The sequence below is a fragment of the Chenopodium quinoa genome, unplaced genomic scaffold (assembly GCF_001683475.1).
Source record: "Chenopodium quinoa cultivar QQ74 unplaced genomic scaffold, ASM168347v1, whole genome shotgun sequence".
Classification (NCBI taxonomy): domain Eukaryota; kingdom Viridiplantae; phylum Streptophyta; class Magnoliopsida; order Caryophyllales; family Amaranthaceae; genus Chenopodium; species Chenopodium quinoa.
Window position 1 is genome coordinate 612,177 of NW_018743955.1, and position 23,122 is coordinate 635,298.

The 23,122-nt window shown below is 37.8% G+C and overlaps 1 long non-coding RNA gene across 3 annotated transcripts; it reads left to right on the forward strand.

Moving 5' to 3' along the window:
- The first annotated feature begins 12,471 nt into the window (after positions 1 to 12,471).
- LOC110689138 lies at positions 12,472 to 18,753 on the forward strand. 3 transcript variants are annotated; one of them, XR_002504812.1, is made up of 6 exons: positions 12,503 to 12,857; positions 14,710 to 14,916; positions 15,489 to 15,598; positions 16,366 to 17,677; positions 17,822 to 18,269; positions 18,356 to 18,753. It is a non-coding gene; the product is annotated as an uncharacterized LOC110689138 (long non-coding RNA). The 3 variants fall into 3 exon arrangements; XR_002504811.1 differs by having other exon boundaries at positions 12,472 to 12,857; positions 14,312 to 14,916; positions 15,489 to 17,677; XR_002504810.1 differs by having other exon boundaries at positions 12,480 to 12,857; positions 15,489 to 17,677.
- The last annotated feature ends 4,369 nt before the right edge of the window (positions 18,754 to 23,122 follow it).

A 23,122-nucleotide genomic window follows, 5' to 3' on the forward strand; every position in this document is an offset into this window, starting at 1 on the left:
AGAAACAAGGTAAGCTAAAACAACAAATATTGGCAACCGAGCTAAACCCCTAGAAAAATGAAGTTCCCCCAAGCTAAACATGAGTACATCTCAACATCCCACCAATACAAAGCAAGCACACATAATATACGAGATGGAGGCAAAAAGCACAAAAGTGAGGGAATTAAGACTCATCACCACCACAACCGCTTGGCCCGGCCTCATTAGAATCAATGTGGCCGACATGGTCATCAAAGGTTGGGGGTGAGTAAGGAGCCCAACCTCCAGTGAAACCCTCGGGCCAACCATAATGCCCCCTAAAGTTATCTAGTTGCCAAGGGGCAAGAGGTGTGAATTGCTCGGGCAAAGCAAGCGGGAGTTGATGGTCGGGGTGCACATAGGGGTAATTAGGGTCACCCCTATAATCACATCCTCCGGGAGCACGGTAATCGTAGTTACCATGCTCATCCGGGAATGAGCGCGGCTCGATACCGGACTCCGGTGGTCTTTGCCAATAAGGATGCCCATAAGAAGGTATAGGACCTTGCTGGGGCGGAAAATAAGGATAGTTAAGCAGAGGAGTGATGTTCCCTCGGTTAACTTCCGTATCATAAAGTTGTTGTTGTTGGAGAAACATACCTTGTTGCATCTCCAAAATACCCCGTATTTGTGTGTAGAGGGCCTCAAAGTCTTGATCATACATGCCCTCCAAGCGCACTTACAACCCACTCATTTTGTTGCTTAAGGCCTCCAAGTCGAAGCTAGCAAATTGACGTTGTTTCTCTTGTCCATGTTGTTGTTGTTGTTATTGTTGTCGTCGTCGGCCCCCTCCTCATAGTGCTTTGAGATGAATTGGATTTGACCAAGTTGCTTTAGATCAAGGTAGAGGGTATTGGAATCCCCCACCGGTGTGCAAAAGGGAAAATGATGATCAAGGTTGAGGTTGGTCAAGAGCCTAGTGACCATCCCACCACAAGGAATCTCCTCGGTGTCCCGATCTTGCAATGCCACACAATAAGAGGCAAAGATATACCCCAAGTTCAACCGGCCACGATACTCTCCTCGAGTGGCCAACTATAAGATTTTGAGCTCCAACTTGCTCATTTTCCCTAACTCTTGTTTGGGGAAAACCGAGTACCCTAGTAGTCGATGAACAACCCGAATACAAGGTTGGAACACAAATCTAATCTTGGCCATCTTGGTGACAAATTCACCACAACCGGAGATATCATCCCACCAAGAACTCTCATCATACTCATCAAAGAGGTAGTACTCAAGATCCAAAATGTCACCATGCGAATCAAAGTCTAGAGCCGCATTGAATTGTTCCAAAGAATAGTCGAAGAAGTTGTTGAAAATTTGAAATCAAACCCGATAGAGACCTTCTGCGGGAACTAGCTCAACCGTAGCAAAGAACTCAAGAGTGGGCTTGACATATGTACGGAAGCTACGGTTGATGAATGACCCCATCCGAAGGTATGTAAATAAGTCAGGTTGGAAGTAGTGTCGAGTGGGCTTGAGGGAGCGGTGGAGTTCTAATTTGGCATATCGGTTCTTTTGGATTGGGTCGTGTATTTTTTCTTTTAGGTGGTGGAGCAGGTTGGCGTGTTTGAGAGGTGGAAGTGTTTGGGGTAGGCTCATCAAAGGTAATGGATGTTTTGCGTTTCTTGAAGATGTTTTTGAGGTTCATCGATCGACATGATGAATTTCAAATGTAGTAGCTTAAGAACCGATCACAAAATTCCAACAATAACCGCAAAATAACCAACCAAATACTTCAATATTCAACAATCACAACTCCTTTTCCAACTACCAATCAACACCAAATAATTCAACAAGTTCTTTCCACACAAACTCCAATCACAAGAAGAGCATCAACCAACACAATCAAATTACCACCTTACTACCAATACTACCAAATTTCAATTTCCAAAATTCTTCTACAAAATCAATAAACAACACAATGTCAGGTAAAATCAAACAACAAACAACTCAAATAATCACCTAAAAATCAATATCAATCATCAAAATCATCAAAGTTGATACTACTATTATTCACAATCATGAAAAAATCAAAATTTGCAATTATATGACATAATTAAGCAATTAAAGGCTAGAGAAGATGATTATACCATACATGAAGCAAGATTGAACACCTTTTGGCCACCAATTTCCTCCAAAATTAAAAACCCCAATTTGTACCCAAGTATGGAGGAGAGAGATTGGAGGTTAGATTTGATGAAAATAGTATGAATTTGATGATTAAGATGAAAATGTAGGAAGTTTTAATTAAGTTGGAGTGAAGATTTGGTTGATTTGTGGTGAAAATTGATGAACTAAAGAGTAAGGGTGGTGCGGTTTGGTGAGATTAGGGAGATGGGGGTCGAGATAGGTAATAAGATAAGGGGAAATGAGGAAATAAAGAAAGAAAAGGATATAAGAAGCTCACGGCCGCTGGTAGGCACTCCCGCACCCAAGGGTGGCGCGGCCGCATCAGCACCAGGCGCGCCCGCACCTCCTGTAGCCCGGTTTTTCTTCTTTTTTTAATTCTTTGGTGCGTTCATGTGTGGGCTTATCGATCAAGAACAAATTTGGGGCTATTGAACCCACCGAAAGTGGCATATTCAAATCAAGATTTTAGTGGGTTCAACATCCCAAAATAATGGTAGCACCACATGAACCCACCAAGTTCAAACTTTCCTCAACTTTAAAGCACAAAATTCCTTATCTTACCTCACTAAAATTCTTACCCTTTTACCTCAAATTTCGATGATAACGAATATAATCACATCAAAAACCGCAGAACACGTTCTCATTGCTCATGCTTACTCGATGTAATCCAATCCCAAGCATGCAACCTACAAATCCAAACAAGTAGAAAAGTGAAAGAAAAGAAACTAAAAGAAGGAAAAATAAGAAAAATCAAAACCAAAAAGAAAAGTTAGAAATCTCTGGGTTGCCTCCCGGGAAGCGCTTTCTTATGGTCCTAAGATCGACCCTTCCTCCAAATCATGGAGGGTCAAAGAACACCACCTTCTTTGAAGTGGCGGAAGGAACAAATTTCTCCTCAACTTCTAGCAACTTCTCGTTGTTGCTTGATGAGATTTCATTCAAAGACTCTTCAAATGCAAACTTCTCTTTCCATAACCTCGTTCTCTTTCTCTTCTTCCTAGAATCTCGAGCTTTTTTCTTACCCTTGTTGTTCATTTTAGATGGTTCCTCACCATCCATACTCATAGAAACATCTCTTTCATCTTGAGGATAGAGTTCAAACCAATGAGGAATGTCAACTTCCTCCTCGTCCATAAGCTTGGGAATCTTCATTTTCTCTTCACTAACCTTCTTGCAATCAAAACTCGAAAGAACATCATCACAATTCTCAAGAACATCGTTAGTTGAAGAATCAATCATGCATACATTATCAATAGGGCGAGGGGAATTAGCACACATAAATCCTTGCACAAGAGACAAAGACTCATGCATTGGTTTCAACTCAAAACTTTCCTCATTCTTACCAATTCTCAAGGTAATACGACCTCCATTCACATCTATTAAGGCTCCCGGAGTGGCTAAGAAAGGTCTTCCTAAAATGATAGGGATATGGTCATCTCCCGCAATCTCAAGCACAATGAAATCAACGGGAATGGTGAACTCTCCTATCTTAAGAGGAACATCCTCAACTCTCCCCTTTGGAAACTTAATAGATCGATCGGCCAATTAAAGGGTCATATTAGATGGAAGAAGCTCACCTAGCTTGAGTTTCTTGAAAACGGAATAAGGCATGATACTAACACTAGCACCAAGATCACAAAGAGCATTGTCAAACATCATTACTTTGATCTTACAAGAGTAGAGAAATTACCCGGGTCCTGCATCTTCTCGAGCAACTCATTATGAATGAGGGCACTACAACACTTCCCAACTTCAACCTCATTGCACTCTCTCTTCCCACTCAAAATCTCCTTAAGGAACTTAGAGTACCTAGGCATTTGGGTAATTGCATCGTTGAAGGGAATATGAAGGTGGACTTCCTTGAGCATGTCAAGAAACTTCCCAAATTGCTCATCCATTTTGTGCCTCAAGAAATTTTGTTGGTATGGAAGGTCGTGTTTCCTCACTTCCTCATGCTCTTTCTCAACATTTTTTGTTTTTCTCTTGCACCTCCTCATTACTCACACTCTTCTCATTCTCCTCTCTTGATTCACTCCTCTCCTCATTCTCCTCTCTTGATTCACTCCTCTCCTCATCCTCCTCAATGGACCTTGAAACACCCTCATCAAGAACTCTCCCACTCCTTATGGTGATGGAATCACGGGTTTCTTAGGTTCAACTCCTTGAGAAGGCAATGAAGATGGGCTAGCACAATCCTTCAAAGTGTTGGCTAGTTGGGTGATTTGTGTCTCAAGCATTTTGTTATGAGTCATCATCTCATTAAATTTCTTGTCACTCACCGCCATATAGGTGTTTATGATCTTGGTTTGGTTATCAATCATCTCTTCTAAATTTGTCTTAAATGATGACGGTTAAGAATAAGAATTTTCACCATTGGCTTGAAGTTTTTGAGCAACTCCAGGTGGGGGTCTCCTTTGGTTGTTATTTTGAAAACTTCCCCGATTTTGATTGTTGTTCCAATTGCCTCGGCCTTGACTATTGCCACTAATATGGTAATGGCTACCAAAGCCTTGAGATTGACTTTGATTTCCATACCCATGGCTTGGGTTTTGATTACTACAACCATGGTTGTTATAGTTCCCTTGGAAACCTTGGTTTCCTTGGTTCCCATAGCCTCCATTGTTGTAGTTTTCAAAACTACCTTGGGGGTGAGAATTCCTATTGCCAAAATTTCTAGGTCCTTCAAACCTTTGACCACCATTGGCATTAGACACAAAGTTCACATGTTCACATTCATTATTTTTAACATCACATCCATCAACAAAAGTTTGAGAACACATAGAGGAGTCATGATCATAAGATCCACAAGCATCACAAAATAGACAACCACTTGGAATATTATTGGAAGTAGAAGGAGTAGAGTTAGAAGGTGTACCTCTTCCTTTAGGTTGGGAGGGAAGACTCAATGAATTTGTAGAAACACTCTCAAGCTTTGCTTTGATTGATGTCATTTCCTTCCCTAGAATTGAAATTTGGGAGTACAAGTTGTTAATTGCGTTGAGGGGGTCCAACGATAAACTATCGAGCCACTCTTGCTCGTAGACTCTCTCTATCCTTCTTGCTAATCTCTATAGTATCTCACCACATCCTCAATGATGTCCACTACCTCTTCTTCCATCCTATTCACTATAGGACCTCCGGCTCCCCCATCAAGGCATGACTTGCCTTGGGGACTTAGGCCACCATAGAAAATTTGGATCACTTGATAGGTAGGAATTTCGTGATGTGGGCATTCTCTTTGTTACACCTTATACCTTTCCCATGCTTCTTAGAGATTCTCATTAGGCCTTTGTTTGAATCCTTGGATCAAAGCCCTAGCCTCCGCCGTCTTCTTTTGTGGGTAAAAGCGAGACAAGAAAGCTTTTGTGACTTCATCCTATGTCCTAAGGGAATTGGGTTTAACCTCCTTATCCAACCACTCTAAGGCACGACTAATAAGAGAAAAGGGAAACAACTTTAGCTGGATGAACTCTTGAGAAATCCGTTCACCTTAATTGTATTATAATACTTCTCAAACTCCTTTAGGTGATTCAACGGGCTCTCATTCTTGGCTCTACTAAATTGCCTCTGTTCTATCAAAGTAATCATGGCCGGTCTAATTTCAAATCATTCGCCGGTGTTCTAGGTGGAGCAATGCCGCTCTCGAACCTATAAGCACTGGGAATTCCTAACTCCTTCAAAGCTACTCTTGGATTCTCTCCCATGCCTTGCTCTTCTTCTTCCTCAAACTCTTCTTCACTTGAGGAACTTAGGCTCAAATATTGGTTAGCTATCCTTCTTCGTGAAAGGATTCTTTCAATTTCCGGATCCAAAGGAACTAAGGACCTATCACGAGTTCTACTATGCATGCAAAAACTCAAAGGAAATTGTTAGTAACACGGCTACAAGTGTAGCCTAAAAGAAAGAAGAAAAATCTTTTTGTGTTTTTGAATAAAATGGAATAGACTGAACAATAATACACAATCACAACACCAGTCCCCGACAACGGCGCCATTTTTGACGAGGGGTGGAACTAGGTCGTTGAAACTAACTCTACCCTAGGTCAAACAAAATTTATAGTCTCTCAACACACCTTTATACAAGTATAATGATAAGTCGAGGGTCGAACCACTAAGGAATGGAGGGCGATTATCTATTGTCTAAGTCAAGCTATTCCGAAATAGTAGGGTAAGGCGTGTAATGCTAGGACAAGGACAACTAAAGCAAACGATTTGAAATCAAGTGTATAAAAAACTAGGGCTAGGACCCCCATATAATCGTAATGGATTCAACTAATTGGGAGGTCAAAATGACTAAGTCGAATGATGCGAGGGAAAACCAATCATGTAATCAAAAGAGCATATCAAGTTGTTTTCCTAGAGGTCTAACTAGCATCAACTACGAGAAACTCTAGCTAGGAACGTCAAAAGACACCTCAATCAACAAATGCAAGCCACAAATCAATTGTCCGTATCAGTGTGAACTTACAATGGAATCTAATGCAACAATCAAAGTTAGCTACTCTTTAATTAATCACACACATGCACATGATCAATCAACTAATTTAATCACATCATCAACTCCATCAATTTTCCCCAATTAGCATTAATCCATTACTCATACATGCTTCACCATTACCCTAGCAAGGAAATTACTCACTAGCCATTGAAAACAAGATCAAAACAAAACTAAGCAACAAATTTATCATGATCATATCAAACAAGCTAAAATCAATCAAAAATCAAACAAACTTCAATCAAACTAGAACAATCAACAAAACAATTTAAATCAATCTAAAGATCAAACTAAGATTGAATTAAAGCAAAGGAATTCTTACAAACTTGATCAAAAACCAAATGAAATGTAGAAATCTTCAATCATCAACAATCCACCATGAAATTCTCTCACTAAAAACCTAGAGTTTCTCTCTCTAAAATCTCTCTAATTTATCTTTAAATACTTCTCTAAAACATTCTCTCTCTAAAAATAGAAGGAAAAACTATATATAGGAAAGATACAAAAGGAGAGTTAGTTAGATCGTCCAAGAGAACCCCGGGAAGGTGCGGTTGCATCAAGAGAGGCGCGGCCGCAAGAAAATGGGTACGAAAACAGAGACCCAGGCAGGCGCGCCCGTACCCGCACTAGGCGCGCCCGCGCCGCCTGGGTGCGCTGCCGCACCAACATCGTGCGTGCTCGCACCTGGTAGCAGGGGACCTCCCTCTTCTTCGATCTAGCTCATCGTCGTGCGCTCCACTTGGTGATGATGATGAACATTAAGGTAGACAGTCTTGAAATGGCTTCCGTGGTGGGTTCAACACCAAAAATTATGCCCCCACCGCATGCATGCACCAACTCATAAACTTGCTCCTTGCATTCCTTCAAACTTAAGCTCCAAATGGCAAGCAAGAGGCATCCAAAATGATGAAGAATATGAGAGGAAGGCTCGGGAATCCTCGGGACACGATCATAACCTGAAAATACACAAAAACAAGCAAATAAAAGGGAAAAAGACTAAATAAACTCAGAAAAGCACAAAGAAAGAAAACTAACTAAGGAAAGCACAAACTAAAGAAATAAAGAACGAAACTAAGGAAAACTAAAGAAAAAGCTATAATAGAGCATGAAATTCATCCTAAAAGAAGCCAATTGAGTGCCATAAATGACACTCATCAGGTAATTATGAAAGATTTTGAGGGGTGTGAAGAAATAAGGAAAGTCTCAAACTTAATAACACCTCATCACTCTTGGAATACAAACCTCATATGGAAAGCATTTCGGAAGAGGATGCAAGGAAGATTTTAAGCATTTTCTTACCTTCTACAAGGACAAATTAAAAGATTTGGCTCCTTGATTCGAAGGGTTCCTACTCTATGAAATCTGGGTATTGGAGCTAGTTTACACAAGTGTATTCCATGGAGGAAGAATACTTCTGGAAGAAATTCTGGAAGTTTAGAATGTGGCCAAAGGTGCTTGTTCTTGGTTGGAAGATTATACACAATAAGCTCCCTAAAAGAAGCAATCTAAGAAATAGAGGAATGATGATGGAAGGGCATTGTGCATTATGCAACAAGGAGGAAGATACTGTAGTGCATTTGTTGAGTGAATGTGAGGTAACCAGAAGAGCATGATGGGGGTTGCTGGGGATGAGACCTATGATTAATCTCCACATCCCATTTGAGAAGTGGTTAAAGGACCTACTTATTTACTCTTTCAAGATGGGAAATGAAGGAGAGCTGTCAAAATCAATGTTGTTGGTGTTACAAGCGATTTGGCTACATAGAAATGAAGTTATTTTCAGAGGCATGAGTGTTAGGCCAAAAAATATTTTGGAGTCAGCACAGGTACATGCTCAGAAATGGATGAAGGCAGAAATTTTGTAGACAGAGGAGCAGGCGCGCAGATTCCACACGAAGTTAAACTAATGCAAATCCAATGTATTTTCTATGTAGGTATCCCTTCTTTAGGTACCAGGATCTCAATCATAGTGGATGCAGCATGGAAACAAAGGAAAGCTAAGATAAGTCAGGATGGAGTGTGGCTGTAGCATGGCAGAGTGAAGTGAAAGGACAACATATAGCAGGAGAAGCGAGGAAAATTCAAGCTCAAAATGCCCTTCAAGATGAAGATTATGCTGTGTTCTGGGCTTTGAAGGATAATATGTCTCAATTCAAAAACATTATTATCAAGACAGATTGCAAACTGGTGGTCAAGGCTCTTAACAAACCAGATCAAGCTCCATTACAATTTAGGAACATTATAGAGGATATTAGGTTTATGGCAGGGAAAATCGATTTCTTCATTTTCTTAAAGTCCAAAGGGAACTCGTTCATCCAGCACATATAGCAGCAGGGTAAATGAGAAGGTGTTAGCTAATTGTTTGTTTTGTTTCTTCTTTAGCCATTGTCTAAAAAAAATATCCCCCTATTGTTATCAGACCATTCATGACTTAAGTTATTAAAGGCAGATAAATCCTGATTAGCCTATTGCCTCCGGCCGCTTCTCAACATATAGCAACTAGATACAAGCATGTCTCCATCCAGGGGTATCATTGTAATATCACCTGCTAATTAAAAATAAAGAAAATTGAGGGAAAAGGAAAATGAGTCACGTGATGAGAACGGGAAACGGACTTTCAGTCTTTCATACACTGAAAGCAAAATAAAGAGTAAGCTTCGACTAAACTAAGGAATCCGGATGTTTGGCGAATTCCGGCAATGGAGGCGGAGAACGGAGGATTAAGAAACATCGGTTGGTGGGAAATCTCCGGTAATGGAGGAGGAGAATGTTCGCGTCAAGCATTGTCTAGATCTTGTAAGTCGTTGTCTTTCCTTAAATTAGAATTCATATTTTGGAATTTGTAGTTGCTTAGATCTGCAAAATTCTCATTCCTCGATTAGCTATGAATACTGGGTAATTGTTAAATGTTGTTTGTGTTAGTGAATTTGTGTTGCCTTGTATTGGTGGTAGTGAATGCGTGTGCCTCGATTGGCTCCACTCCTGTTGCAATGAATGTGTTGATTTTTGTCTTAAGAATTGATTGAAGATTGTTAAGATCCATGTAATTGCTTTCATTTGATAAATGCTTGTTGAAAGTCTAGATTATCTCCAATTGAAAGTCAGGAAATTAAAATCCGATTGACTGTGCTCCAGTATGTATTTGTTGTTAAACTTTTGTAGTTTGTTGGTAATTTCATTCTTTTACAAATGATATAGTCTATTAATATGTTATTTTAGTACTGTCAAATTTCAAACCGAAACCGTTTAACAGCCCGAAACGAATAGACCCAAGTGAGAACCGAACAGATTAAAAACCGTTTTTTTGAAACCGAAAACTGACCCGATCTGCATTTGAATGAACCCGAAACCCAATCGATCCGAATAATGTTACACCATATAAGAACCGAACCCGTTAATGAACCGAACCAATTCTAAACCGAACTGAAATCAAACAGAACCGAAAAAGAACTGAACTGTTTCTAACCCGAAACCGTTTAAACCAGGATAAAAACCGTTTACACCAAACCGTTGAACCGTGTATAAACCGAACCGCTTGCCAACCGAATCGTTTATGAACCGGACCGCTTATAAACGAATCGGATACAAAGTGCTTACTATAAAGAGAATATTAGAATCAAGTAAAGAGGTGTTTTAAATGAAATTAAATTATGCACACATGTTTACTACCGATCGAGCATTAAAGAACCGAACTAGTTATAAAGTGAACCGAAAAAGAATTGAACAAGTTATAAACTAAACCGAAAAAGAACAGAACCAGTTATAAACTGAACCGAAAAAGAACTGAACTATTTATAAACTGTACCGAAAAAGAACCAAACTGTTTCTAACCCAAAACCGTTCCCAACCCGAAACTGTTTGAACCGGGATTAAAACCGTTTACACCGAACCGTTAACAAACTGCAACTCGTTTGCACTGAACCGTTTACTACCCAAACTGTTTACAACCTGAACCGAATTAAAACCGTTCAAGAATAAACCGAAACCAAATCGAACCGATAACTATTTAAGCGAACTGAAACCGACCCGCGAAACACTTAAACCGATTTCAAACCGACCCAATTTAATACCGAACCGATTTCAAATCGAACCGAACCCGAACTGTCAAACCATTTTGATAGTGCTAGTTTTTTTGGTATTGTTTTTTACAAGCTAATTGTTTGTTGTTGGGAAAAAGTTTGAATTAATTACTTGTAAATGTAATGTCTGCAGAACATTGATTTGGTCGAAAAAGTAATTTGGAAAATGATGTTGATTATTGTTTTGATGATCACGAGTTGGATGACAATGATGTTGAGGTGACGAGGTGTTGGTTGAAGATAGTGATGAGCATGAAGATGGTGATGAGGATGAATGTATGATCACTGGTTTCATTGAAGATGGTGAAGAGGAAGATGACTGTATCATTACTGGTGGCACTCATTTAGGGGAAAATGTTGGGGATGAGGATGATGGTGGCTGTCCTATGAAAATGGATGCACCTGCAGTTGGAATGGTGTTTTCCACTTTGGAAGAACTGTATAGTTACTATAGGGAGTACGGGAAACAGGAAGGATTTGGTGTGGTGTGTGTTGGTGGCAGGAAGCCTAAAAAGGATGGGTCATCGTAAAAAAAATCTACAATTATGTGTTTAGGTGTGAGGCCTATGGCACAACAAAGTATGAGAGTGTAGTAAATGGTAAGAGGGTGACTGTGAGTCACGACCATTTGGTGAAAAGGAAGTTTAAGAAGTGTGAGTGTCATGTTGTTTTGTATGCGTCAATGACTGAGTTTGGTGAATGGAGGGTGGTTAATGTAAATAATAGTCATAACCACACTATGGAACCCAAGGAATCAAACCACATTGCAATGTACAAAAAAGACAAAATAAACAAGGCAGTAGAGAAGAGAATTGATAATGATTATGGGGCAGGATCCTCTATTCCTGCTATTTACAACAATATGGCACACTAGAGGAATGGATATGAAAATGTGGGATTTAAAAAAAAAAGGCATGTATAATATTGTGAATAGGAAGACACGACTGAAGTTGAAAGACGGAGATACGATGTCTATGCTTGAGTATTTCCATAAAATGACTGAAGATAACAAGAATTTTTACCATGCCTATCGGGTTGACGAGATAGGGAGGTTGAAGGATGTGATGTGGGCGGATGCGCGTAGCAAAGTTGTGTATCAAGATTTTGGGGATGTGGTTTGTTTTGACTCAACGTACATGACCAATAATATCACATGCCCTTTTCTAATTTTGTAGGCGTAAACCATCACGGTCAAAGCGTGCTATTAGGTTGTGCGTTGGTGTCTCACGAGGATGCAGAGACATTTGTGTGGTTTTTCAGAACCTGGTTGGCTTGTATGGGGGGAAACCCTCGAATGCCATAATACTGACCAAGATGCGGCGATGAGAAAGGCAATTGCTGAGATATCCGATGCGAAGTACGTATCACCGATGGTGCATGTGGCATATCATGCAAAAATTTGGAGCCAAGCTTGGAGCTTTGTCCAAATATGAAGAACTGGAGGAGGACCTCAAGAATGTCATCTACAATAGTTTGACTCCGGAGGAGTTTGAGGCGTCTTGGATGGTTGTTATGGAGAATTACAATGTGGCCGAAAAACGAGATTGTTACACTTGGCTTGAAGGTTAGTTTTGTATGTGATTTTGATGTTTTGAATTTCAGATTATGTGATTTTATATTCGCTACACCAAAAACTAGATTAGAGATCGCAAAATATAGAACGCAAGACGTTCTCCGGAAGAATATAGATCGTCTTTATATAAGAGACGTTCTGTATGTTAATACATATGGAACGGTTAGCATAGTTAACCGTTCTCTATTTTTTTTACTCAAATAATTAAAAAAATAATTATTTATTATAGATGATATAGAACGGTCATCTTGACAACCGTTTTATATTGTATTAACTTTTTTTTTTTTAAATTAGGATGAAATTGTATACGTACCGAGTAATAATTTACCCAAATTATCTAAGGCGGCTAAATGGGAAAAGTGAAGCGCGCTTCTCTTTCACTTTCACTAGAATACTAAATCAAAAAATACGTGAAACCTCTTCTCACTCATTCATCAACAAAAAAAAAAAAAAAAAAAATTGAAACCTCCATTAAACCTCCATATCAAAACCTTCATCAGCCGCTTACAGTGTCGCTCCACCGCCGCTCCACGTCTGCAGCACCGCACCAGTAAATTGAGGTAGGCTCGATGGTTTTTTTTTTTTTTTTTTTTTTTTTTTTGGTTCGAATTTTTCTTCTCAAAGAGTAATTGGATTCTGATAATTGTCAATCTAATTGCATGCATCATTCAAATTATGAAGGAAATAGAAGTGAATTCGTAGTTTTCATCTATTAAAGTAATTTGCAATTCGAATTTTAGGTGATTGAAAAAAATTTCACAGTTATAGTTTTAGGGATAAATGCCGAATTATTGCAGTAAGTTCAATCAAATTACCCTTAATTTTGTCGAATTTACTTTAATTTCAATTGTAATCAAAATTAATTTAGCCAAATTAATCTTAACTAAGTTCAATTTAGAACCCTAATCAGATTAAAAAAAAAAAAAGGAACAAATAGAGAGGACATCCTTGCAAAGCATGCTAGGGAGAGTGTAATTTAATGTACTAGTTGTGTAATTTGGAATGGAATGGAATCACAATAAAGTGCCAATTGGGGAAAATAGATATATCTTTTCATCATACATTGGTGTAGTTGTTCGTGAAAGAGTGAATATCAATTATTGAGACTGGGAGGAAGTTCCGAAAGAAGTTATTGATGACCTCTTTAAATTCATCACGGTAAGATTAAAGGCTTTTTGATTAGTTCCATGATCATGAGTTAGAGGTGTAGTCCAGCAATGTTGGACTCCCTTTATATGCAAGAACTGATGTTGTGTTAATGATGCTGGACCCTTGTTGCATATGCTTCAGAGCATGCCTATACATACATACATGAAAATTAAACGTCGATACTCATGAGTCGTGGCAGATTTGGCAGTGGCATCTATTTTATCCCAAATGAAACATGAATAATTACCATAGGAAAAAGGCATAATTTTCAATTTTATTGTACTCTTTTATGTTTAACTCATATGCCTATGTTTTAACACTTTCCTTAAGTAATAATCAAGCTGCAGTGAAGTCAATAGAAAACAAATATGAATGGTACCAAGTAGTGATTATATAAGAAGTAATAATCAAGCTGTTAATAAAATATAAGTACTTAATTTATGCTAGGGATTTTGAACTAGATTATATGTGATGAGGTTTATGCAAATCAAATAGTCTTTAGCAGGTGCTGCAGGAATGTCTGAGAGTTTAAATGTCAGCCCAACTTTGTTTTGACTGTCCTGTATTGTATCCTTCATTAATCACTCTGTCCCACATAATTGTCCGTTTTTTGCTTTTTATTAATGCAAATTGTAATTAATTAATATTGGAGATTTAACAAATTAGGCTATGGAACAATGGTTTGATGGTAATGAGGAAAAAAATTGATGGGTGAGGCTAATACATAGAGACTAGAGTCAAGTTTATTCTTCTCAAAATATTGAATTTCATGGGTGAGGCTAATACATAGAGACTAGAGTCAAAATACAATAGACTTTGGAATAATTGAATTTCATGGGTGAGGCTTATATGTAAAGAAGTACAGGAGGATATTGTGCACACGCATGCTGGGAACAAGCAGCTGCAGTTTGCTCTGTTGTCCAGTGTTGTGATATGTGGGAACTGAAGGCTGCTGAAGCTAAAGCAAAGCTATCTGGTGGGGTTTACAGCTTGCTAGAGAGGCTAGGCTGATGAAAATAATCATTGATGAGATTCTAGTTCGTTCCATTTCATCATTGATGATATTATTGATGTAGCTATTTCTGATTTATCTATATATAATTTCTGCCTTGATGGGTTTCCTAAAAGAAAAAATCAAGATTGCAGTGTGGCTTCCAGAGAATGATCAATCCTCATAAAAGCTTGTTTATTCGAATTCAGGTATTTTTTGATATATGAATTTCGGTATTGTTATATCTGATATCTTTTATTTGAATTGTGTAGAGAGGATTTATAGTGCCGGAAGAACGTAGAAATTATGTATTAGGGAGAGCTTCAATCCGCTGGAGAGCTTTCAAGGCCAGATTAAGAAAGGATTGGATGTACGACACCAAGGGAGTAAATCCAAATGTGATTATTAAATGCCTATACGAGGTAACGTGTGCATTTGATAGTTGCAGCTTTAATGTATCAGTGGCAGTATATGATGAGGTAAGATAGAGGATTCTCATCCTCTTTTTTTTTTCTTTTGTTTTTTCAAAGGGATTTTCTCATAAGTGGGAGTGGGACACCCATTTTATGGCTTCATTTTCATAGCTTTAATGTATCAGTGGCAGTAGATGTGCACTTTAAATCAATAAAGATATTGATTGTATCAGTGGCAGTAGATATATTTAGCTAATTGCTTATTTTTTTAACTAGTAGAGTTTGGTTATATTAAATAGAAGAACTTGTGCCTTAATGTTAAGCTAGTTAACACAATAGTAGTGCTCAAGGGAATTCAATTATAACTGTAATGATATTGATGGCACATAAAGAGATCAAATTGTTATTACTATTTGAAATTTGTTACTTTGCTGTTGCTATCATGACTTCATGAGATATTGTGTAAATGCTTGCAAGGTCTGTTACTCTTGCTTGTTTGGTTGTGCCTTGTTGGCAACTTCGGATGTATACCTATGTTGTTGACTGAGGCTTATTTGTTATCCATGCCCCACAATGACACTCTATTTTGAACTAATATATTATTAACTAATATGTATGTATTTTACATTGTTTTGTAGTATTTTAAGCAAGTTGCTCATACATATTCTCAACAAATGATTGACGAGCTTAGGGAAAGGTGGATTTCATATGTTACCGGATACCATCAACCAAATGACAACGACGATGAGTTATGTGAATTGTAGATCAATATGGTATTGGTATATTTTGGGGCATCAATTTTTTTATTTAAATCAACATTAACTAGAAAGGTTTTTGATATTTAACTCACGTATTTGTTTGTATAGAACAAATTTTGTATGAATGATTCAATTTGATTGTGGTTAGATGTTTAAAATTATATATATGAAGTATATTTTGATGGCTTTCGTCGTATCTGGAAATATTTTTGTTAATTTTATTATACAGAAAGTTATATCTCATGTACAGGATCTTGGATTTTTTTTACAAAGGAAATGTGAAGATTTTCTTACAGGATACAAGATATAAAACAGGAATACAGGTCTAAAATGAAATACAAAAATAATTCAGATTATTAAAATACAGGAATAATACGGTATAAAATACGTAGAGGGGTAATTCGAATAATTAAATACATATGGCTGGATTTTTTTTTAAAAAAAAAAAAATTAGAGAACTGTTATCTAACTTAACCGTTCTATATTGTAATGCAATATAGAACGGTTAAGTGGTCTAAACCGTTCTGTATTCCTTCCTTAGTGTACGAATTTAAGAAGGGAAAAGAGAACGGTTGTGACTAACAACCGTTCTCTATTTGTTATTATATAAAACGCCTATACGACCCGTTCTCTATACTTTATACATCGCTTAGCAGAAGAACGCCCCTAAGGCGGTCTATAAAGCCTATTCTAACCGTTCTCTGAGGCCTTTTTTGTGGTAGTGATTTGTTTACATTATAATGTTTGTTGTTATTAGGTTTGTATAACGAGCGGGAGATGTGGATCCCGGCATATCTAAAACATGTTTTTTGGGCCAGTATGCAAACAACCCAGAGAGTGGAAAGCATGAACAGCTTTTTTGATGGGTATGTGAGGAGGAGCACGCGGTTGTACCAGTTTGCTCCCAGATATTGCAAGGCCATGGAGAGCAGAGCGATAGATGAGCAGACGGCTGATGCGAACAGCAGACGGTTTGTTCGCCCTTTAATAACTGAGTTAGCTATGGACCGTGCGTTCCAAAAATTGTACACGGACGTAAAGTTTAAGGAAGTGCAGATTCAATGTCAGAGTCTGATGTATTTGACCACTCTGTCCAGGAGGAACATCTCAGATGGTTTTGTTGAACATGTGATCGAGGACAGAGTATGGATTTGGTCAAACTTCAAAAAGAAAGAGGTTCCCGATCGAGATGAGAAACGGATTGTGGTGGTAAAATTCTGTTTGGAAACGTCGTTTCCAGTGTGTGATTACAAACACTTTGAATGCCACGGGATACCTTGTAGCCACATTGTGAAGGTGTTGGATCTGCATTCTGTGAAAGAGGTGCCGAAAGAACTTGTTCTAGACAGGTGGCGGAAAGATATTAATCGGAAACGTACAATGGTAAAGGTTGCGTACCATGATCCCTCTAAAACAGAAGATGTGCAGCGATATGATAAGGCAATGGTTGCCTTGGAATCGATTCTACTTAGAGCCAGTATGTCCGAAGAGTTGAGTGGGTCCTGATGGAACGAATTCGGGTCATGGCAATGCAACTTGATGAGAAGGAAGGTAGGGTAGGAGTGGAGTCTGGGAGGCAACAACACTGAGGAGCCGACCAAACACCAAAATGAGGTGCCACTGCCACTTACCCCTTGCTCTGTTAACAAGGCAGGGGGGCAGCAAATGACACACGCACTCTAGGTGACACTACCCCCATGACCCAATCTACCCCAGTTTAGATCCCGACATCTACACTTATTCAAAACTCAACCGATCCAACTGCCACCACCGTTTCTCCCTTAGTTCAAGAACCAGTGAGTCGAGCGAGGAAGAAGGCACCCAGTAAACACTAGGCGAAGAAGAAGTTATCCAACATAAAGAAGAAGAAGAACCCAAGTAAAGGAAAGGGGAAGGGGAAAAGGAGGGACAGTTCAAGCTCAAGCAGTGATGATGAATCCGACAACAGCAGCGATAAGAAGAAGAAGTCTGCCAAGAAAAAAAAGAGGAAGAAGATGGGAAAAAGAAAACACAGTTCAAGCAGCTCAAGCAGCGATGAATTTGACAAAAGCGTAGACATTCAACAAAAAGTAAACCCCCATTCTGATATTGCTAATGCTGAATGTGTTGTTTACATTTTGTGCTGGTTGTTTGGTTTGAATTTAGTCCTCATTGATTTTTGTTGTACTGTTTTGCTTATTTCCCCTAGTATTAATTTGTTCCTTGTGAAACAGAATCGTAAAGCCCCAGCAGCAGTAGTAGGACAGGCATTTTGATTCACATGCCAACCACATGAGAATGGTTTGACTCAGAATTCGATGTTCTATGCCTAACAACAAAACAAGCGGATCTTTGTTCAGCAACAGAACCAAGAACAGCTGTTGGGGCAGCTTAACCAACAACAGCAGTTTGGGCAGCAAAACCAACATCACTTCTTTGGTCAACAACAGAGCAACCAACAAAGCCAACAGTAGCAGCTATTTGTCCATCAACAACACAGCCAACAACAGCAGCTATTTGTCCATCAATAACACAACTTCCACCAGGTGGTAAACAACCAGTAGCGGGACTGTGGTGGAGTAACTGACCAAGGAGATATGTGTATGGGTCCCAGCCAACCAATTCCAACGGCTCGTGGTAACTGTAACCAACACATTTTTTTTACCCCCGACATCAAACATGGTATATTTCCTTCAAAAGAGTTTCTTATGTTAAACAATTTACTTATTTTTCGTGTAAGTTGTGTTCATGGTGGCTTTTTTTTACAGGGAAGAATAACTGATGTTCAAGGACCCCATAACAATGGTCAAGGCCCCCCTCCAATAAATTATTCTTCCGCAGGAGGAATTCAAATGTCGAACAAAACCACACTTCAATATTTTACGAATAATTTTACCAGATGAACAAAATTGTAGTTTTACGATGTTTTAGCAGAGGAACAAAATTGCAGTTTTACAATGTAAAATGTATGTTTCTTTAGGAGTCAATAGTTATATGGCTATGCCATGATACACAGAAGAAACCTAAGTTGTATATAAAAATAGTAACAGTTCAGTACTGGAGTGGCGGATACACAGATTAAAATACGAAGTACATTCAAAACATCAAAGATCATGTTCAAACGGATCAGTTTTGTATGTCTGTATTTAAGGATCATCTTGCTGCATCATCTTGCTGTGGCTCGTAGTTCTCAGTGTCATCAGTCTTGTATGTCTGTATTTAAGGATGAGCAAAAAATATTAAAAAATCAAAATAGTTAAACGAAACTGAGAAAATCGAACTTCTTAGTAGACATTGTAGGACTAGATACCAACTTATCTGTGTGATACACCAGAATAAACGAGTACGATAACAATACCAAAAATGATCGTAAATAAGCTAATCATATCACGATACCAACTTAGCAGTGTGATAAACCAGAATAAACACGTAAGATAACAATACCAAAAACGATCGTAAATAAGCTTATTATATCACGATATTTCATGTTGATGTTCCCATACCAACTTTTTAATGCAAACGACCAACAGGTAACATATAATGAATTTCTACTATATGAACTCATCTTAAAGGCTGAATCTTAAAGGCGCACTTCACGAATTAACAAAAAGTGATTACAAGTGATACGAATTACCAAGAGAGTTACTTCTATTGCAAGTGATTACAAAAATTTGTTAATTAACAAAAGTAAATATTACCTTAAACTCCACTTCCAACAGCAGACCAAATCTCACTCCTATACCTTGGTGCATGTATCGTGGCTTAATAGCAATTGCATTCCATACCATAACAACACCTCCAGGTCCATCATCTCTGTACGATTTTACTGCGTAAGAAGGAGGTAATTGTTCCAACAATCAATTTGTAAGTGAATCTGGAAATCAAATTTCCGTGATTATAATGACTACTGGGTTGAAGTAGTCGTTAATTTTCCGGAAATTGTCCTGGAAAGACCACCTAGTTAAGCCTCTTGGATTCCAAAACACAATGTGGTCTTCAATTTCAAAAGGGTCTCTATTATCTGCTACAACTGAACTAGAGCAGACCTCCAAGGAAAAGTACCTTATTTTTGTCTTGCTCAGTTCAAGTGATTCCACTTTGATGTACATATCATAAACCTCGGTGTCCACAACCATTACGTGCAGCGTATCTGTAAATGATCCTATGAACAGGTAGGTGGGCGACTGAGGTAACCTGTAGCAAGTAGTCAAGTCCGGCCGAACTATGGGCTCTGGATCAATCAAGGGAAGTAAGAATCTAGGAACCAGAGTGTCCTCCACACTGTTAGCGAAGCACCATCTAAAAAAAATTGACAAGTTTTCCCGTATAGTCGCTTAGGTCCTCCATGTGTGGTACATGGGAGGAGTGACCTTATCATCACCAGCCTTCATGAACCTGGCCGTCGTACCAAATTACCTTAACAAATCCTTAACCTCCCTCGACGCCAATATTTCATCCCGCGCAATTTCAACTAGAATGGCGTCATCCAAAGTCGTTGCTGCTTCGCTAACGTAGTACTTACACTTTGTGTAGTCGAGCTCTGGATTATTTGGCTTGATTGTTTGGAAATTGGAAGTAGTAGCATTTTTTCAGATGTAATTTGAGCGATACGAATTTGTTGCTATTCATTTGTTAGGCGAAAAGACGGTGGGTAATGGACAGTGGCTTCCTAGCCATTTTTATTTTTCACAGTGGGTAGAGATTATTTTATAGTGTGGTGGGGAAGGTTAGAGTGTATTTGATCTACCTGACTAATACATACCGTAGAAGATTATGTTTGAAGACTGGACAGTTTAAGTGCTTAACGTTTGGTGTAATATATATACCAAAACGTTGACAACATATACCATATTTGATGTAGAAACATTAGTTGGTATGGTAGACAACAACGTTGGGATATAATTTTGTAAAATTATGGATGGGGAATGGGATGGGAGAAACAAGGAATTCGTACTACTGATTAGACCGTGACAATGATGTGTACTGGCGAAGTTATGGTCGGGAATTTTCCCTCTGCATTTCATACAAAAGAAGAAACCAAATGTTAAGGATTTTTTAATTTTCTGATTTTTTTTTTTATTTTAAAAATATTTTTGACACAGCTATGAGTTCCAGCTTTGTAATTTTTTTGTGTATGTCATTTGGTAAATAGAAACCATTGAAATGAAATTAATGCAGACAAAATTCACTACTGAATTCACTAAATTCAGTTAAATAGTCATAGCCACAATCACCGTTTGATGGTATAAAATGTTATGAATATGGTAGGGAGACACATATCATATTTACTAAGGTAATAGTACAGTTGATATGACCCGTGACAATGACGGGTATTTGGGCGGGATTTTTTCCTCCTAAAGTGAAATTGCTGATATTGTAAATTAAAATTTCATGACTTAATGAAATCATATTACAGTACTAAATGGATCGAGTAACCACAAAAAACAAGCATAATTGGTTGGTTCTAGTCTTAAATGGGTTATACTCTGAAAAATATGCATGTTATGTGTGTGTAATTAATGGGTTATACTGATTTAATAGTTTTAAATTGGTTAATTTATTCGTTTATTTCATAATCAAATTTCTAATTCAAATTTACATTAACCCGAAGGTCAATGTCACAAATTTGTGAAACATAAATTCACGATCAAACTTTTCATAATCAAACTACTTGTTAATGTTTCGTAATTAATTTGTTCAATGACACATGTAGCTAATTCGATGTTTTCAATTAGATGGAAGTGAAATTTATAGCTAACTTGGATAAGTAGAATTTGATGGAAAAGACACACTCAAAACCACACATATAAATTAGATTGCAACGTCAAATTGACTCAAAAATATAACTAATTCGATGTTTGGAATTAGGTTGAATAGTCTAATTCACTCACCAGAAATAGCTAATTCAATGTACTGAATTACTTGGAAGAAATCAAAATCACTCATGCATGATTAAACCTAAATCGATGTTTTGAATGAGGTGGAAAAGTCACATTTTGTCACATATATCAAATTCGCTATTTTGAGAAAAGTTAACTTCGCTCACAGATACTGCTAATTTGACGTTTTGCGAAAAGTCAATTTAAATCACACAACACCTAATTCAACACATAGGCATTTGAATCGATTGAAGTAGCGGAAAGAAAGTCAAATTCCCTCACAAAGAGGTTGTGGAGTCAAATGATGTACATGAAAGTCAAATTCATTCTCACGTTAGGCAACGGATTCGATTGATATAGAGAATAGTCAAAGTCAGTCACACATTAGGCGATGGAGTATTGGAGTCGCTTGATATAGAGGAAAGTCAAATTCATTCAGAAATACGCAATTGAATCAATTGAAATAGGGAAATCATCAAAATCATTCAACACATAGGCAATGGAGTCGATTAATATACATGAAAGTAAAATTCATTCACACATTAGGCAATGTGGAGTCAATTTATGCAGATGAAAGTCAAATTCATTCTCACGTTAGGCAACCAATTCGATTGATATAGAGGAAAGTCAAATTCATTAACACATAGTCAATTGAATTGATTGATATAGATGGAAGTCAAATTCATTCACACATACGCTAATGGTTGTTGAGTTATATAGCTGAAAGTCAAATTCATTCTCACGTTAGGTAACGGATTCGATTGATATAGAGGAGGAAATTCAAATTCATTCACACATATGCAATTGAATCGATTGATATAAATGGAAGTCAAATTCATTCACATGTAGGCAATGGATTCGAGTAGTATAGATGAAAGTCAAATTCATTCACACATTAGGCAATGAGGAGTCAATTGATGTAGATGAAAGTCAAATTCATTCTCACGTTAGGCAACCAATTCAATTGATATAGAGGAAACTCAAATTCACTCACACATAGTTAATTGAATCGATTGATATAGATGAAAGTTAAATTCATTCATTCACACATTAGGCAATGAGGAGTCAATTGATGTAGATGAAAGTCAAATTCATTCACACAGTAGGCAATGTGGAGTCAATTGATGTAGATGAAAGTCAAATTCATTCTCACGTTAGGCAACGGATTCTATTGATATAGAGGAAAGTTAAATTCACTCACACATAGTCAATTGAATCAATTGATATAGATGAAAGTCAAATTCATTCATTCACACATTATGCAATGAGGAGTCGAGTAATATAGCTCAAAGTTGGAGTTAATTAATATAGAGGAAAGTCAAATTCATTCACACATTAGGTAATGGAGTCCATTGATATAGATGAATGTCTAATTCACTCACACATAAGCAATTGAATCGATTCACACATTCGGCAATTGAATCGATTGAAGTACATGAAAGTCCAATTCACTCACAAAGTGGTAATGGAGTCAATTAATGTAGATTAAAGTCATTATCTTTTACAAAGGTGTAATGGAGTTGATTGATATAGATGAAAGTGATATTCATCTAACACATTAGGCAACGGAGTCCATTGATATATATGATAGTGAAATTTGTACACACATAGAAAACTGAGTCGATCGAGTAAGATGAAAGTGGCGTTGAATGAAAC